Source organism: Podarcis filfolensis (assembly GCF_964270895.1).
Source record: "Podarcis filfolensis genome assembly, chromosome: 3".
Lineage (NCBI taxonomy): Eukaryota > Metazoa > Chordata > Lepidosauria > Squamata > Lacertidae > Podarcis > Podarcis filfolensis.
Genome location: NC_139606.1, coordinates 14,170,335 through 14,187,006, shown reverse-complemented (window position 1 = coordinate 14,187,006; position 16,672 = coordinate 14,170,335). Strand labels below are relative to the sequence as shown.

Below are 16,672 nucleotides of genomic sequence, written 5' to 3'. Positions count from 1 at the left end.
ACCCCCAAATCTAGTAAAATGGAACTTGACACAAAAACTGCAAGAAAGAATACAATAGTTTCCTAATTTAAACCACGGGAATTCAAAGCAGAAAGAGTTTTAATTGTGTTCCAATCCTGGTGGGCAATTTTTAAAATAGTTGTTAATCTTTGAAATCTTCTCACATTTTTTTCACAGGCAAGCCATGTTTGAAATATTATACTCTGAATGGTGGTTCCCCCAAGGGAATGGGGCAGAGGAGACGTTCCCATCCTTGTTTTTGTTCCCTCTTGCCCTCCTCCCCCAAATGGATCTTTGCTGCAGCTGCTCCATTGCAGCCACCCAGCTCCAGTACTTGTTCCTTGTGCAAATGACTGGATGGTTTCCCACCCATTACAGCAGCCATCACTGAATGAGAACTTTTAGAACTCAGACCTAGCACTGAAGCCCTGGTTCCTCATCTGAGATCCATGGGGACTATATATCATGGCCTAGGACCCTCGTACCTACAGGACCGCCTCTCCCGGTATGCCCCATGGAGGACCTTAAGGTCCATAAATAGCAACACCCTAGAGATCCCGGGCCCTAAAGAAGTTAGATTAGCCTCAACCAGAGCCAGGGCTTTTTCAACACTGGCTCCGGCCTGGTGGAACAGTCTGTCTCATGAGACCAGGGCCCTGCAGGATCTGATTTCTTTCTGAGGGCCTGTAAGACAGAGTTGTTCCGCCTGGCTTGGAATCAATTTGATTCCCTCCCCCTCTTTCTTTTTTCCTTTCTCCTTCTGTGATGGAACTCCTATTTGGGGACTTCCCTGGCTTTTTTCTGGCCCATGTAGGACCAGTCTGGATAGTTAGCCTTGGTGAAGACTTGACGTTTTCATCCCCCAAAAAGTTTTTGATTTGAGTTTCCACTGAAATGAGGCTGCATTTTAATGTTTTAATGTTGTATTTTAATCTTGTTTTTTAAGTTGTATTTCAATCAATTGTTTTTATATCGGGTGTTAGCCACCCTGATCCCGGTCTTGGCTGGGGAGGCTGGGGTATAAATAAAATTTATTATTATTACTATTATTATTATTATTATTATTATTATTATTATTATTATTATATGATTAGTCCAGTAGGCAGGACCCATAGCTCACATGCTTTGTGTGCTGAAGTTCCCAACCTCAGTCTCTGGCATCTCCAGTTCATGCACAGGAACAGGAACCAGTGAAGCCAACAGAAATCAAAACAGCCAGCAGCAAAAACACAAGCAACAATATGCAAGGGTTTTGACTACACTGACTGGTAGCGGCATGCCAGTGTTTCAGGCAGAAGTATTTCCCTGCCCTATCTGAAGATGCCAGGAATTGAATCTGGGACATTTTGCACACAAAACTGATGTTCCACTGCTGCCATGTTTAAATTGTTTGTGTGTGTTTGTGTGTGTGTGTGTGTGTGTGTGTGTGCAGTGGCCATTGAATGTATGACTGCAAACAGCAGCAACAGTAGTTACTAAATATAAAGTGGATATACCTGAAGGTCATAAAATATCAGTTTGTATTCTGAGGTAAATAAAAGCTTGCCTTAATCAACACACCCCTAAACAAGGAAATAAGTGTCGCTCCTCCTATTTGAATATGCAAATTTATACTAGCGCCTACTGATTTATTTATTTTTTTACAAGCAAGTTAAGAATCACATGACACATTTATATACTCTCCGTAATTGAGTTCACCTGCTTGGGGTGAAGCTGCCTTATCAGTTTACTGATTTTGCAAGCAAACAGTTTAGTTTTGCTGTTCTGATAGGGAAATGGGTCCACGCCTGTTTTTAATTCACACACCTTTCCTGGGAAGTTGCTGATGGAGTTCTCTGTGAAAGAGCTTCCCCAGTCCTTAGTACAATTCCACTCAGAACAGTGAAACCCATCAAAGGGAACTGAACCCATAAAATAAGAATAATGATATAGTAAGGATCCCCCTGGGACATGGGTGGTGCTGTGGGTTAAACCACAGAGCCTAGGACTTGCCGATCAGAAGGTCGGCGGTTCGACTCCCCACGATGGGGTGAGCTCCCGTTGCTCGGTCCCTGCTCCTGCCAACCTAGCAGTTCAAAAGCACGTCAAAGTGCAAGGAGATAAATAGGTAGTGCTCCGGCGGGAAGGTAAACGGCATTTCCATGCACTGCTCTGGTTTGCCAGAAGCGGCTTAGTCATGCTGGCCACATGACCCGCAAGCTGTACACCAGCTCCCTCGGCCAATTAATTGAGATGAGTGCCGCAACCTCAGAGACTGGACCTAATGGTCAGGGGTCCTTTTACCTTTACCTTTAAGGATCCCTTTGGCATGAAGCTTAATTAATAGTGTTACTATAAATAACATGCTGGTGAATTTACCTAAACAAATCTCCTACCTTACATAGAATAAAGTAAAGGTAAAGGACCCCTGGAGGGTTAAGTTCAGTCAAAGGAGACTATGGGGTGCGGCGCTCATCTCGCTTTCAGACCAAGGGAGCTGGCGTTTGTTCACAGACAGCTTTCTGGGTCATGTGGCCAGCATGACTGAACTGATTCTGGCATGACAGGACTCTGTGACGAGTGCTAGAGTGCATGGAAACGCCGTTCATAGAATAACTATGTAAGAGTGTCGTCATGCTGCAATTTCTATGGCTGCCAACAGATGGACCACAGTGTAACAGCAATCTGGGCTTTCAGAGTTGCTGGATCATTGCAGCAACATCAAAGGTGAGGAAAAAGGTACCAGGGTGGGTGAGATCTATGGAGGTTTGGTAAGGTGTAAGAGGAGGGGGAGGGTGGCTTTGATTAGGAGTAAGGGAATGTATAGTTTTGGCAAATTATAGGAGGGTTAAGGTAAAGGTAAAAGGGCCCCTGACCATTAGGTCCAGTCGTGACTGACTTTGGGCGCTCATCATTATTGGCCGAGGGAGCCAGCGTACAGCTTCTGGGTCATGTGGCAAGCATGACTAAGCTGCTTCTGGTGAACCAGAGCAGTGCACGGAAACGCTGTTTACCTTCCCGCCGGAGCGCTACCTATTTATCTACTTGCACTTTGACGTCCTTTCGAACTGCTAGGTTGGCAGGAGCTGGGACCGAGCAATGGGAGCTCACCCCATCGCAGGGATTCGAACCGCCAAGCTTCTGATCAGCAAGCCCTAGGCTCTGTCGTTTATCCCACAGAGCCACCTGCGTCCCTATAGAAGGGTTAGCAATTTGTAAAGGGAGGAGGTGGGTGGCTTTTTGCAAGGAGTGAGCAGAGGGGCGGGTGTTTAATTCTCCCCAAGGAGTTCAACATGTTGTCCATGGTTCTCCCCCTCCCCATTTTATTCTCACAACAAACCATTGAAGTAGGTTAGGATTTGACTGGCCCAAGGTCAGCCAGCGAGCTTCATGGCTGAGTAAAGATGTCAACCGCGGTCTCTCAGGCCCTAGTCCAACTCTCTGGCTGCTAATCTTTTGCAAGTCAACAGGATTTAGGTTCTCTAAATCAAACCTTCATCTGAACACAAGAGCAAAGTTAGTCTCCAGAAAGGCATGTATAGTGGATAAAAACATCTCAAAATACAGACGCCCTTTCACTTTCACGAGATTAAATATACTGTCTTCGGCTGTTCTTGAGGGTCGATTTCAAAAAATTCCACTGGAAAAACTTTTCCACTGAAAAGTTACGTCCATGTGGAGATGGCAGTATTGAGTCAGTGGCTTATGTGCTTCTGGCTTGCACTCTTTATAACGATTTGAGGAGTGAGGTCATTTTGTTGTTTTTTAGTCATTTAGTCCTGTCCAACTCTTCGTGACCCCATGGACCAGAGCATGCCAGGCTCTCCTGTCTTCCACTGCATCCCGCAGTTTGGTCAAACTCATGTTAGTAGCTTCAAGAACACTGTCCAACCATCTCATCCTCTGTCGTCCTGTTCTCCTTGTGCCCTCCATCTTTCCCAACATCAGGGTCTTTTCCAGGGAGTCTTCTCTTCTCATGAGGTGGCCAAAGTATTGGAGCCTCAGCTTCAGGATCTGTCCTTCCAGTGAGCACTCAGGGCTGATTTCCTTCAGAATGGATCGGTTTGATCTTCTTGCAGTCCATGGGACTCTCAAGAGTCTTCTCCAGCACCAGAATTCAAAAGCATCAATTCTTTGGCGATCAGCCTTCCTTATGGTCCAGCTCTCACTTCCATACATCACTACTGGGAAAACCATAGCTTTAACTATACAGACCTTTGTTGGCAAGGTGATGTCATTACCCCTCTGTTATTGTCCATGCCGGGTCGCTCAACCATTGCTACTGTGTACTTTCTTCTAGCACAGTGGTTCTCAAGCTGTGGGTCCCCAGATGTTGTTGGACTACAACTCCCATCATCCCTAAGATCTGGCCTTGCTAGCTAGGGGTGATGGGAGTTGTAGTTCAACAACATCTGGGGATCTACAGCTTGAGAAAGGCTGTGAGCAGATCAAGATGACCAGGTGACAGGAAAAATTGCAAGGTTTTTAGCAGGGGCAATTAGAATAAGATCTATTATTTGATTATTGTTGTAAACCTCCCAATGTATTTTGTATAATTAAGTTTTCATCTCTATCTTCAGCCAGTGTGGTGTAGTGGTTAAGAGCGGTAGTCTCGTAATCTGGGGAACCGGGTTCGCGTCTCCACTCCTCCACATGCAGCTGCTCGGTGACCTTGGGCCAGTCATACTTCTTTGAAGTCTCTCAGCCCCACTCACCTCACAGAGTGTTTGTTGTGGGGGAGGAAGGGAAAGGAGAATGTTAGCCGCTTTGAGACTCCTTAAAGGGAGTGAAAGGCGGGATATCAAATCCAAACTCTTCTTCTTCTTCTTCAGTACATTTCATTTCATTTCATTATGATGGCTAGAGGCTAATGAAAATAAATATTTTTCTGAGCTGGATAAAAACATGAAAGCCCGGATAATTGTATCTTAACATCCTAACAAAAACATACATAGCAGCCTTCTGTTGAGTCGTACTATTGGCCCCTCACAAGACCAGTTATTCTAATTCCAACTGGCAGCAGAACTACAAGATCTCAGGGACAGCTTTTTCCTTGTCATATTACCCAAGAACCACTTAACTGGAGATGAGGGATGGGGAAATCTTCAGTTTTGGCATCTCAGTTTCCCCTTACCCCAGTCTTCAGTGAAGTATTCCATTTCACCCATCAGTTTGCGAAAAGGCATTTTCGAAAGTCCTCATGAAATGTATTCTCCTACTATGTCCATTGATTGCAAATATTTTCTCAGATACAAAGCATTTTGTATGTTGTTTTCATGCGCACATGCATTTTTATGCACACTCTACCCTAATATATGCATTTTTGCTCACATTACCTGGCCAGAGAACTGCATTGCAAAATTCAAAGAAATGCGAATTTCGAACACTGGCTGCGTTTTGTTTTGCATATCGGTTCAGGAAGTTTGTTCTGGTAGGTTTGCCTTTAAATGTGAACTGAACTGAATTTCTCCCCCATCAGTATTTGGGCAGAAATCCGAATCCCATTTACTTGGGAGTAGGTCCCTTTTTCCAGTGGCGTAGCGTGGGTTGTCAGCACCCGGGGCAAGGCAAGTAATTTGCGCCCCCTAACCCGGGGCAAGGCAAGTAATTTGCGCCTCCTAACCCGGGGCAAGGCAAGTAATTTGCGCCCCCTAACCCCTTACCTGCCGCCGCTGCCAGCTTCTTCTTGCTGCTGCCTGGGCTGGTCTGGTGTGGTTCTCTCCCGTGCTCAGTGCTGCGCTGGGCGGCCGCTGCACTGTCCCTCCCCCAGATAGTCCCTCGCTCTCTCTCCGCACCGCACGCCTGGCACCCACCCCCTCCACAGTGGGCGGCGACCCGGCGGCTCGGATCGGATTCGCACAGCCAGCACTGCAGTGAGAGAGAGTGAGTGAGCCAGGTAGGGACAGAGAGCTGCGAGTGCAGCGCCCCCCCCAGATGTTGCGCCCGGTGCGGCCGGCCCCCCTGCACCCCCCATGCTACGCCACTGCCTTTTTCAATAATATTTTTTTATTAATTCTCATTTTTTTGACAATATTATAACATTGTATCATCTTTCACAAATTTTTAGCTCTGCCGAGCTTTTGACTTCTTTCTGTTCTGTCATCTGGTTTTTATAAAACACATCTTAGAACCGCACATTTATACCGTCTAACTTCTACATTTAACTGACATGATTTAAAACTTAAAGCACAAGCAGAAAGTTTCTTCTTTTAAACCTTGCGAACTTTACCGCAATCCAGCTAGTGTCTTTATATGTTTACAATGATTATCTATATATTCAATAAATTTACTCCATTCTCCCTGGAACACTTGGTCGCTCTGGTTTTGGATTTCCCTCGTCATCTTTGCCAATTCTGCATAGTCCATCATCTTCGTCTGCCATTCCTCTACTGTCAGTAATTCTTGCTGTTTCCATTTTTGGGCTAATAAAGTTCTAGCTGCCGTAGTAGCATACATAAACAGTTTCTGGTCAGCTTTTGATATTTCCACTCGGGAGTAAGTCCTGTTGAATTCAATAGAGGGTCAATACTAGAGGAAAACCTCAGCCTCCACGATGACCTTGCATGAAAAGGCAAATGCAATTGATTGCAAAGATCCAAATTGCTACATTTGATATGCTTGCTAAGTATTGGCAAAGCTAAGACAGGGTGGCCCGTCCTCAAATACAACAATCCCATTCATGAAGCTGTATGTGTAAATAAATGTGACTCAATCATTCTACACCATGAGAAGGATCATAACCTGAATTTGTCTCAAAATGGGAGGTTTTCAAAGGATATTTGGCATATAAATATAGTAGTTTAAACTCTGTTGCAGCATTCGAGGAACTTCAGTAATAGTTGCAAGTTAGCCATAAGAGTTAAGATATATTAAGAAAAAGTTAAATGATGATAAAAGTGTGTATTGGCAATAAGTAATAAGAAACTGAAATAAGGAATAGACGGGAGGTCAGGTCTATAGTGTTAAGACCAACTTATGTTTTATTGTTTGTTAAGAAAATTTTGCTTTTATTGTTAGTCCTGTCTGTAATTCTGTGTTTTCTCTTTTCCCCCCTTTTTCTTGCTGTATCATTAAAAGAGAGAGAGAAAGAGAGAGAAAGAGAAAGAGAAAGAGAGAGAAGGATGATAACCTGCTCCACTCCAGCCCAAGGTGTTTATTAAGGCATGCCAAGATGTTAGTGGGCTGTTGTTGTAGGGTAAAGGGCATTGCGATCCTATGACGTGGCGATTTACTCTAATTCCCCGCAGCAAATATACAAACCACAGCCTTATATAAAACAGCTCAATAGAGGTAAGGCGGAAACAAGTCCTTCATTTACAGCAGTCTTACGAATGAAGCTCAACTTTGATTTCTTTTTACTGTGGGAAAATTCCCTGCTGTATTAATAGCTTTCCCTTTTATAGATCCCTCATGCTTAACAAATTGAAAGGCACACTATTAATAGCGATTGCCATGGAAATGGAGGCACCTCTGGGACACAGCGTGAGTTGCACTTGGCGGCAGACAGAAGAAGTACCACACAAATGTTTGTGCTACGGCGTTTGGGCACAAACTTTGTAAATGTTTCTCATGTGATGACTACAATTATCATGCGATAGCCTGCTTTGATCATTAAGAAAACCCTCTAAGAAATGATGGCTCTTGATATACAATAGCTACTTTAGATTTTTCATTATAGTATTTTGATCTGATGTATCCAGTGAGACAAAGGTTTTGTGAATGCATCATTAATGCTTAGCTTAAATGAAACTATTCTAATGGTTGCTATTATCTCTATCTATCTATATCTATCTATCTATCTATCTATCTATCTAATCTATTTTTTATTAAATTTTCTATTTTACAATTTAAAGTACTCATTTTTACATCCTTAAAATAACAATGACACCCTTCTTCTCTTTCCATGGTTCATTTTACATACTATAGATCCCTGCATAGTTTACTGCTGCAATTTGAATGTGGGTTTGATTGGCTATACTTTATTGAAGGAGCATCTCCACCTCCATCGTTCAGCCCAGGCACTGAGGTCCAGCTCTGAGGGCTTTCTGCTGGTTCCCTCACTGTGAGAAATGAGGTTATAGAGAACTAGACAGAGGGCCTTCTAGGTAGTGGCACCTTCCCTGTGGAACACCCTCCCTTCAGATGTCAAAGAAATAAACAGCTATCTGACTTTTAGAAGACATCAGAAGGCAGCCCTGGTTAGGGAAGCTTGTAATATTTGATGAATTACTGTATTTTAATATTTTGCTGGAAGCCACCCAGATGGGCGGGGAATAAATTATTATTATTATTATTGTTGTTGTTGTTGTTGTTGTTGTTGTTGTTATTGTTATTATTTTATTTTACATTGTTAGTCCCGCTGAACTATCTTGTGGGAGGAAGCTTGGGCTCTAAATGTAACAAAACACATCACTAACTAACTAATCAAGACAAGGGCCCGTGGGAGAAGATAGCACTGTTCCTCTAAAACCAGATTTAATGAGAAGTGCTTGTTGTTTGGATCATAACATAAGTTTTTATGTTATTTCAATATCTAACTTAATTAGTTGACATTTAGAAGAAGAAGAAACCTTCTATAATTGTTATAATTCTGCCTTTAAATCTGTAGAACAACCAGATCAGTTCAAGCAAAAAGCAGATTTATTATGCATTATGTATCCTGGATGCCTTCCTTCTGTTTCATAGTTGATTGAAAATGCAATGTTAATGCCTGTGGCAAACGAATGGATTTTTTTTTTAACAAGCATTACTGCCGTGTAACAAATATACATCTGAAGGGCTAGAGTTGATGCAGGAATAAAAGGCCCATGCAAACTTCACTGGCAAAGCATGCATTTTAAATAAAGCCTCAGTGAAGAGTAACAGAGACAGTCTCCATTCTCATTCTGAGTAATGTCTGCCTTTATTCAGCAGAACAGCCCACGAGGAAAGTAACAGACAAAGACATACCAGATGAAAAACATCACACTAACAAAATCCTTGTATGCAGGGCAAAAAAATCTTATAATTGCCGACTGATGATATTTGCCTCTGAAAGTATGTGGGGAAGACAGTGGGAATGGGTATGGGGTTTTTTGTTTTGTTTTTAAAAAGGAAAAAAAAGTGTGAAAGAGAAAATATACAAAATAATGAGTGGGTGATGATGCTGTGCTTTGAAAGTTTTATTCAAATCAAAATATCAGTGCTGTGGTTTGGGTTGTGGAGCCTCGTTCGGTTTCCCCGACTCAGCTCTGAAATGCTTAATCCAGTATCAAACAGCAAACACCGCTTGGCACTGATCCTCCTAAACCCAGACTGAGCCCTTTGCCAACATTTCTTGATGAGGAGTGAAATTTGCCCGCACGTTCAAGATGGAATATGGCCCACGCTTATGATGTCAGAATGAGTCTTCCACTTTGGGTTCAGGCAGACTGAAGAAGTTAGTCAACCTATGCATCTTTTCATGTTTATTTTTTAACCAATATGATAAAAATGGGCGCCTTACTACCAAAACATCATGCTGGTATTAATTAAAAGCTTATTGAACTCAATTGAAAGACATCAATGGGCCTCAATTAACTAATGTGTTTGTTTATGTAGAGATTACAATCCTACTCAACACATGTCTTTGCACTAGTTACAGTGCATAAATAGCTGCAGTTTAAAATCACAATGCCCATGGACTTCAGTCCAAGCCCATTGATTTTATATATATATATATATATATATATATATATATATATATATATATATATATATACACACACACACATATACATATATATATACTTTATTTTCACTTGTACAACTTGTATACAGTGAGATTACATGAGCACCCCCCACTCAGCTCTCTTAGTCTTAATTCCCCTCGTTTACTGACGCACACCCACACCTGAAAGTCCGTTGCCCTGTTGCTACCTTTTCATTCAGCAGCCTAACAGCCCACAGATAGAAGCTGTTCTTTGCCCTGTTGGTGCGACTAATCATGCTTCTATATCTTCTGCCTGAGGGCAGGAGATCAAGAAAGTGCCGGCCAGGGTGTGAATCATCCCTGAGAATTTTCCTCACTCTCCTGAGGCAACGTTCTTCTGCTATTTCATCCAGCAGATTCATGGGACAGCGCATAATATCTTGTGCTGTATTCACCACTCTCTGTAGGCACTTCCTATCAGTTGATGTCAAACCAGCGTACCACACCGTGATGCAGTATGAAAGGACACTTTCTATTGTTGACCGGTAGAAGGAGATCATCAAATGTTGATTGACATTGTTCTTCCACAATACTCCTAGGAGATGGTGTCTCTGTTAGGCTTTCTTAACCACCTGGGTTGTATTTATTTTCCAAGTAAGGTCTTCAGTGAGATAAACTCCTGGGAATTTAAAGGAAGAGACTCTCTCCACACACCCCTCCCCGATGTACAGTGGGGCTAGTTCTCTCTTCCTCCGAAAGTCCAACACCATTTCCTTTGTCTTGCTGATATTAAGGTGCAAGTTGTTCCCTAGGCACCATGTAGATATTTTTTGGACCTCCCCTCTAAACGCTGATTCATCTCCATCTGTTATTAAACCCATTGTGGTGGTGTCATCTGCAAACTTAATAATTGCAGTAGACGGGTCAGTTGATACACAATCACATGTATACAATTTATACTATGTGTGTGTGTGTGCGCGCGTGCAACTTCTCCAACCTAACCTTGAAAAGAGGCCCACAAGGCAGCACCATGGAGAGCTCCAACAAAGCAACTTGTTCTGACAGTGTCCACTACCCTCTAACTCTCGGGGTGTTCAACTGCCAAGTCTCCTCCTTTCCTTTGCCCATATTGCCCCTTTCAGTGAGAGAGGAGCTGGTGGCCTCTTCTCACACACTGCTGCTGCTGCCCTCCGCAGTGAGACAAAGAGAGATTATGCCCACCTACCTCTGGGTGACTCTGTGTACACTACATACGCTGCAGCTGTGGAGAGGGAGGAGGTTGAATTTGCCAGCCAGCAAATGAAGTGAACTATGTGTCTACCCTACTGATGCTGCTTGCCTGAAAAGGAGACAGTGGCCATTGTGACCTCATGATGATGACACCTGCCTGAAGGAGTGTCATGGCAACCTGTTTCATGTAATATCTTGCCTGATGAAGCATCACAAAGAACTTGAAAGCTTGCCACATTTTTGTGACGTTTTGATTGGTCCTAGGTATTGCCCAACTAGCCGATGGACAACAAACATGGATTCTGTGATGTGTTATGGTGGCTAAGAGACTTATAGAATAGATAAGTCCTGCTAGAATAGAAGGACAAACTTTCTCCATGTTTCAGCCAGCGGTTTGAAGAGCTCACTTCCCGCTTTACATTTGAATGCATGGCATATAACCATCCATTTCATTTAGAAACCTATTTTGACTGCTTAATTTAATGTATATGTTTCAAACAGAGTTAATGGGGTATTTTTAGTTTCAATGTCAGCTGGCAATAGATTGTTTCAATCACTGTTGTTTGTTTGTTTAGTTATTTTCTGTTACAAATGCAAATAAAAAACTGAAAGGGAGGAGGTATTGCCCAACTAAGAGTTGCAGTTATTCTTATAACAGGGAACAAGCTAAATTCAAAATTAAGATGAAATTTAAACATTTAGAACAAAAATCTAAACTAATGGTAAATAAGAGGTGAAATACCAAATGTAAATTTTGCAAAAACTAACAGCTGTAAATATTATTAATGTGAAATGCATAAATTATCCAGGATCAGTTCAAGCTGATCTGGATCAGAGAGATGATTTCTGTACTGAAAAGAAATAGTTTATTTCTTAAAGTGAGTTGCTTCTTGAGCCAAAAGAGGGTTAAGTTTTCATTTGCTGTATACAGCAAGAATAGAGATTTTCAATAAAAACCATTCTATTAAACATCAGATCTGTAAGATACAGAATATTCTGCTTTTGCTCAAATTTAATATATTTTATGAGATATATGGAAGGAAAACTCAGTTTCCTTTTATATGGAAGAAATGATGGATCGCTGTGATAAAATGCATCAGGCAAGGAAAAATGTAGATAAAGGGCTATAGCTCAGTGGTAGAACTTTTGATTTGTATGCAGAAAAACCCAGGTTCCATCCTCAGGTAAGACTTCGAATGTTCCTTGCCTGAAAGTGGGTCTGTATTGTTCTCCTCACCTTCCCAAGGCTGCAGGTTGCTACCACATAGCTCATCATAGTGTGGCTGAGTGTAGACAATATTGAGCTAGCTAGACTAATGTCCTAACAGTAGAAGGCAACTTCCTAAGTTCTTATGAAAATCTGCCACAGCATTTTGTCATACTATTTTCTCATGGTTTGATCCTCCAGGCCCCATTGAAATCACTCAATATCTTCCAACTTTGACTTGGAAGCGCTTCAGTAAGGATAGTGATATGTGACATGGCATCAAAACGCAGAAGCCAGCTTCTGAGGTGAGTGAATTTGTTCCCTAAATATCATTCTGTGCCTCATGTTGCTGAATACATTGAAAATGTAAACAGATGTTGGAGAACTCGTCTAGCTTCTTTGGCTTTGGAAAGAGCAAATGGAATTATTTCTATTTTTTTTCATGCAGTTCATGTTTTTTGTTTTTTGGATGAAGTTAAAGTGAACCAAATTAATTTTGCCACAATGCTTTAGGCTCTCTTATATGATGCCACCAACTGAGAGCAGATTGAAACATTAAGGGTGAAGGTGAAGGATTTTAAAGAACTAGTACGATGGTGGAAAGGAGTTTCCCTTTCAAATGTTCTCTTCTTGGGAGTTGAGTTTTCTAAACTCAGGCCACCCATAAAACAAGCCATATGATTTTGTTATCATTGGAAGCTGACTGTCAGAAGCACAGCTAATATGTTCTGTGGTATCTGGATGCCTCTACATTGCACGATAAGAGTATTATGCAGCAACAAAAAACTTTGACACACTATCCATAAGAACTAGTTCAGATTTAGGATCCCACAGAACACTCCCTTCCTTACCCACCCTCTGCAGCACTCAGATAAGGGCTACTCGAGGCTTTCAAAATAGGTTTGAGATTCTGTATAAGTTTAACCTAAACTTCAAAAAATGTGATCCAACAAGTGCTGTAAATCCATTTTTTGCTGTAAATCCCATTCTACCACCAAAATCATTGGGATTAAAAATGCTTCAATTGGACTGAATTTCACCACTACGTAAAAATATCAGAGACACGAGTGGCACTGTGGTCTAAACCACTGAGCCTCTTTGGGCTATACCTGATATACCTGGTATAAAATGTAAGCAGCCCAATTACTCGTGGGACAACTTTCTGACAGCAAATAACACCTGCACTGGCCAGCCTAGGATCAAGTTATGGGACGCGGGTGGCACTGTGGTCTAAACCACTGAGCCTCTTGGGCTTGCCAGTCAGAAGGTTGGCAGTTCGAATCCCCGTGATGGAGTGAGCTCCTGCCAACCTAGCAGTTCAAAAGCACACCAGTGCAAGTAGATAAATAGATAAATAGGTATCACTGTGGCAGGAAGGTAAATGGTGTTTCTGTGAGCTCTGGCTTCCATCACGGTGTTCCATTGTGCCAGAAGCGGTTTAGCCATGCTGGCCACATGACCCGGAAAGCTGTCTGTGGACGAATGCCAGCTCCCTGGGCCTGAAAGCGAGATGAGCATCTCGATCCCATAGTCACCTCTGACTGGGCTTAACTGTCCAGGGGTTCTTTACCTTTATCGGGGGATGATAACTAGGAAGTTTCTCCCTTTCCTTCTGTTACATCCCGATAATCTTGGACATAGTTCCCGCTCTGGCAGAAAAACGTTTATCTGGCCTGTCCCACGTCAGAATGGTAGTAATGCATTCTTGAGTGCACCCCAAAGTTCTTCCTTTCAAGTGAATGGGTGCCTTCATTCCTTTGGGGAAAAGTAAAACCCTGTAGTTGGGAACAACAGTGTGGCAGATGAAGTCCAATCTTGTCCTCTGCTCCTAACTCTGGGTGGGACAGTCTTTGCTTATAGAGGAGGAGTTGCACCCATACAAAATCCTTGCGGTTCACAAATCCTCTTTCTACACACATTACTGCCACCACAATAAACCTTTGCCTTACACAGTGGTACCTCGGGTTAAGAACTTAATTCGTTCTGGAGGTCCGTTCTTAACCTGAAACTGTTCTTAACCTGAGGTACCACTTTAGCTAATGGGGCCTCCTGCTGCTGCCGCATTGCCGCCACGTGATTTCTGTTCTCATCCTGAGGTAAAGTTCTTAACCCGAGGTACTATTTCTGGGTTAGCAGAGTCTGTAACCTGAAGCATCTGTAACCTGAAGCGTCTGTAACCCAAGGTACCACTGTAATTTAAGAATAATCCAAGAGACTTCTTTTTCACTAAAAATTGGGAAAGAGGAGACATTGAGGTGCCATGATAGCTGCAGTATCTTCAAATATCTAAAGGGCTGTCACGTGGAATATGTTTTCTGCTGCTCTGGAGGGTAGGACCTGCACCAATGAATTCAAGTCACAAGAAAGGAGATTCCAACTAAACATCAGGAAGAAGCTTCTGACAGTAAAAGCTGTTAGACAGTGGAAAGGACTCCCTCGGGAGGTTATGGACTCTCCTTCAAATGGTTGGATGGCCATCTGCCATGGATGCTTTAGCTGATATTCCTGCATTGCAGGGAGTTGAGCTACATGACCCTCATGGTCCCTTCCAACTCTACAGTCATGTGGCTCTATAATTCTGTTATTAGGACAGCCAGTTGGCTGCGTGTACACCTGTCAGTTGGGGCCTGATAGCTGCTCTCTTGACACTGGCGTTGCTGCCACTTTCCCAAATGGGGATACAGCAGGGGGGCAGCGAGGCTGGGGCTGTGCAGACACACCAACGGAGCTAATCTTTACCATCACCCTGCCACTTCCAGGTAAGCTGCTGCAACACTTTTACTTAGGCAGACATCAGTAGTGGATCACGTGATGGGGTGGACTCATAGAGCCATCCCATCGCATGAGCCACTACTGATGCCTGTGTCATGAATTAGCAACTGTTGTTCATATCTTGGGGGGGGGGGATTTTATCCATGTGTCTTCCCTTCACGGCCTAGGACCCTCGTACCTATGGGACCGCTTCTCCCGGTATGCCCCACGGAGAGCCTCAAGGTCCATATATAGTAACACCCTAGAGGTCCCGAGCCCTAAGGAAGTTAGATTAGCTTCAACCAGAGCCAGGGCCTTCTCAACACTGGCTCCGGCCTGGTGGGATGCTCTGCCTCATGAGACCAGGGCCCTGCAGGATCTGATTTCTTTCCGCAGGGCCTGTAAGACAGAGTTGTTCCGCCTGGCCTTTGGCTTGGAGCCAATTTGATTCCCTCCCACTCTTTCTTTTTTCTTTTCCTTTCTCCTCCTACAATGAGGCTGCATTTTAATATTTTGATGTTTCAATATTTTAATGTTGTATTTAAGTTGTATTCATTCAACTTGTTTTTATTATTGCTTGTTAGCCACCCTGAGCCCGGCCTTGGCTGGGGAGGGTGGAGTATAAATAAAAATTATTATTATTATTATTATTATTCCCTTGTTCTGGAAATGTGTGCAAAGAAGCAGCAGGGAAATAACTGCAGAAGAGCTTTTTTCTCCCGCACAAAAGTGAACTTGGACATAAGAATGAGATGTCTCTAGTAAAGTCTGGGAAGATTCTTCGCCATCCGTGATTAATCTATCTTACACCAGTCTGCATGATGACCCCTTTTAGATGTTCCCATTGGCCGATTCCCAGAGTTCCAGACATGCCACAAAGTTTTGGCTGGCCAGGAGATTCCAAGCATCGCCAGACTTCTTGATTTTAGCTACGTTCAAGATGAAAGTTGGATTTCCCCTCTCCCCTTTAAAAGTTGGTGGCATAACCCAATGAATATATTGCATTTTCAGCTGCATGTTTTGAAAACTAAAAGGACAAGAAAACAGTGTGGGAAAAAATCAGGCTACAGGACGACAAGAGGGGAGAAAAACAAACACCCTCTATAGTTCCCATAGCTCAACAGAGCATGTTGTTAGGGTAACTCATAGGCCAGTGCCTCTGAGGGATCCAATCACTGTTTGGCAGAATTAGATTCTGATTCATGCTTTCTTAACTCATACACGTGCCAACGAGGGATGAGAACATTCCATGGGAACTTTATGACCAGTCTCCTCCTTATCAGCTTTGAACCAGCTGCCAGACTTGAAGGTTGTTCGATAGATAATTGAATTCTCCACATCACACATTAATTTCTAGATCCCGTCTTATCCATCCATGGGCTAAGGTTCAAGGCCCAACGCAGAATAGCATTTTCCTATCCACACCCACCCTTCCTGTCTCTGAACTTCCTTCCTTAAGATTTACCCAGAGATCATTGTGCTAAGTGAATTCCCTGTCCTCAGCTTGTAAACCTCATCCCCTTGGAACTTGTTCACAAGCTTTGCTCCGGCACTAGGGATTTTTTCAATCAATGCTTCCCTACAAGCAAGGTCTGCAACAAAAAGTTGTGTTGTATTTCCAGTCTCTCTTACAGGAGTGCTCTCTAGAGGAGCACTCAGGTAGCCTCAGGAGGAAGGAAGGGGGAAACAACATATCACCAGGTGATTGACAGGAGGGTTGTCCCATCCACCTGTCAAAGTTGGCCCATGGAGGTGGGAGGAGATGGCAACCAAGCAGGATCAAACTCCTTGCCCATCAGATCATGGGCTGGGAGTCCAGTTCTGCTGTTGGCAGG

At 43.0% G+C, this 16,672-nt stretch overlaps 1 long non-coding RNA gene across 1 annotated transcript; it reads left to right on the top strand.

Annotated features, from left to right (window-relative positions):
• Positions 1–11,029: 11,029 nt before the first annotated feature.
• LOC310759599 lies at positions 11,030–15,711 on the top strand. The gene is made up of 3 exons (XR_014546451.1): positions 11,030–11,143; positions 12,288–12,391; positions 15,673–15,711. It is a non-coding gene; the product is annotated as an uncharacterized lncRNA (long non-coding RNA).
• Positions 15,712–16,672: the final 961 nt, after the last annotated feature.